This window comes from Pinus tabuliformis, chromosome 7, assembly GCF_031772625.1.
Source record: "Pinus tabuliformis cultivar Carrire ecotype Pingquan chromosome 7, CPIR1, whole genome shotgun sequence".
In the NCBI taxonomy this organism is placed as follows: Eukaryota; Viridiplantae; Streptophyta; class Pinopsida; order Pinales; family Pinaceae; genus Pinus; species Pinus tabuliformis.
Window position 1 is genome coordinate 1,559,819,543 of NC_142293.1, and position 3,070 is coordinate 1,559,822,612.

Below are 3,070 nucleotides of genomic sequence, written 5' to 3' on the forward strand. Positions count from 1 at the left end.
AGCTTTCAAGAACTAAACGAGGCCCAGCGCGTCGCTCATGGTGTGAATCAAACGAAGGGCGAAAATGAACCCTCCGCATCTCAACCGCGTTACATAATTTCGATTGGAATATGAATTGAGTTCATCAAAGCATGAGTGAATTAACCTGAATGAGAAGGAGGGGAGAATTGGTAATAGTTTCTGAGCCCGGCACATCATGCAGCAGATCAGCCAAGTAGGGGAGGGCAGGTGCAGGTCTCTGAATTCCTCCATGGAAACATCGGCATCAGCTTCTACAAACAACACGCCTTCGCTGGTGCAGTTCACGAGGAGCTTATCGAAGGGCGCTTCTCTCAATCTTCACCAAAACCTTCACCAGCGCTTCTCTGATAACTTTGGCGGTATCGTTATTTTTTTCGACGGATTGAAGCGATAGAATTGGACGACGGGAATATGAAATCTGAAAGACAGTTGATCATCTATATTGGAAAGGTATAGCAACCCTTTGGTGGTAGGTAGGGAAGGAACGACGAGGACAGATGGCTTTCTGGTGACCTTCATGTTTAGAGCAACCATGAAAACAAAGGTATCGAGAATCAATGAAAAACTATGACGCAAGCACGCAATCGAAGATCAGCAGAGCAGGATGTAGTGCGTTGCAGACTTGTTTCGAGATGGGGAAGACGACGAAGCGAGCGTTTGGTGAGATATATATAAATTGAAGCCTTTTCTCAGGTGATGTGACCAGTACAACGTGGTCTCATATGTTTATTATTTTGGAACAGGGTTTTTAAAATTGTAATTTAATTATTAATAATTTTATTGATAGGATTGTTTTTAATTTTAGAATAGAGTTTTTAAAATTTCAATTTAAATATTAATATTTATTAAGTAGGGATTTTATTTTTATTAAAGGTTTTAGAATATTTGTAATAATATGGGGTGGATTAGACAATATCTTGGTCTCCGATTTAAAAGCAAATTTCAGAAAAAGAAGTTGGTATGGTGTAATGTACAAATATATCAAGAATGGATCATTCTAAGCCAATAAGGGTAGTAGTCTAAAGGTGCATTGAAGGTATCACAATTGTATCTTTGTTCAAGATGGATTGTTAGAGACTGCATTCATATAAAACTCTACTAGTTGTTGCCTATATTTCGATTTTTTTGATTTCAACAGGTAATAAATCGATCTAAGAACTTCATTATCCATTGAATATATATACAGACTCTGTCTTTTGAAGCATCAATGGCTGCATGTTGTGTTAATGTGGGTTTTTGAAATTTGAAGGGTTCCTGCATCCATTAAGGCCAAAAATTGGGTTAATGTGGGTTATGGTTGTATGTTTTTTGGTATTTCACATTGCAGGGGAAAATGAGTCGGAGGAATCGTCACAACCAAACAATGGAATTGGTGTAAACTATGGAACAAAAAGGAATAAATTTCCATCACCGAAGCAGGTAGCCAAGATGCTCGGAAACATCATTGTCAATAGAGTCAAGATCTACAACTCATATTCCTCTATACTGTAAGCATTTTCCAACATAGGCATTGCAATTGTTGTGGGTCTTGAGAATGAGAAAGTCCATAGGATAAGTGAAAGTCCAACTACAAGCTAAGCTTGGGTGGCTTAGAGGATTTCTCCTTATTACCCTTCAACCTTAATATTTATGATAACTGTAGGGAATGAGGCCCTTACAAATAGTTATGGGTCATTAGACTCTGAACTAGTGCTTGCAATACAAAACATTCATTCTAGTTTGGTTTCTTTACGCTTGGATGACGATATTAAGGTATCTACTCCACACCATATGGCTATCCTTTAAAGTTCCTTTCCTCCTTCGGCCTCCACATTTGCTACTAGTTTGCTACCAATTATGAATCCTCCCCTCCAATTCTTGGATGATATAGGTGTTCTATTCATGTTGAATTCATATCCTTATTTTGCAAACAAAGACAATCCCAAAGAAGTTTCAATGGACTATGTGATGTTTGGGTAGTCTTTAGGGGTTTCAGATCCAAAAGAGTTCACCTATAACAATATGCTAGATGAGCAAATTCATTCCATTTAATCTATTATGGTTGCTTTGGTTCACAATGACACTATCCCTATAACTGTCTCTGAGACTGGTTGGCCTTCCAAAGGAGACCCAGATGATATAGGATTGAATCCTAAGGATGGTAGAAATTATAACACGAGAGTCATCAAACATGTTACTTCCAATGAAGGAACTCCAATGAGGCCTATAGAGTCATAGATACCTTTATTTTTGCACTTTTTAATGAAAACCATAAACTAGGGCCAACCATTGAGAGGAACTTTGGGCTGCTAAACCCGGATGGTTCAAAATTATATGATGTAGATTTGAGTTGTGGTTGGTGTGCATCTCCTCCTCCACCATATTTTCCTCCTGCAAGCCCACCACCTATAATGATTTATTTATTCTCAAGACCACCAAAAGGTTCAAGGGGAGGCCTTGGCATTGTTTTTTATTGCATTGCCAAACCAAGTTCTGATCCATCTGTTCTTCAAGAGTCTTTTGATTTTTCTTGTGGGATGGGTAGTGAAAATTGTGCTTCAATTCGTCAAGGTGGACCTTACTATAATCCAAATATTGTTCATGCCTGTGCTTCATATACAATGAATACTTACTATCAGATTCACAGTAGAAACTACTAGAATTGTGATTTCAAAGGCACCAGTATGGTCACATTTCGGGATCCAAGTAGGGATTATTCCACTCATTTTATCTTCTAGGGAATGTCTTCCTTTAATTTTTCCTTTTTTTTGGCTACTTGAAAAGTATGATGCATTATTTGTTTTTGTGCCTCATACTTAATATGATTCCATACATTAAATTTCCATATATTGGGAATTGGACATGGAAGTATTCTTCTATATTCCAATTTATGCACTATAATCACCCTCATAATGTATAATTCAAATTTTTAAACCAAAATCGCCATGAAGATACCAGTGTGCAGGTCACTAAAATTTTCAATATAAACTATTAAAATGAGGGTCTGACTAGTTAAATCATGTGTTGTTTTGGTTCAGGCTATGGATCTTGTCACTATCCTCAAGAATGA

The 3,070-nt window shown here is 37.4% G+C and overlaps 1 pseudogene; it reads left to right on the plus strand.

Annotated features, from left to right (window-relative positions):
* The first annotated feature begins 578 nt into the window (after positions 1 to 578).
* On the plus strand, positions 579 to 3,070 carry LOC149253965 (glucan endo-1,3-beta-glucosidase 14 pseudogene; annotated as a pseudogene).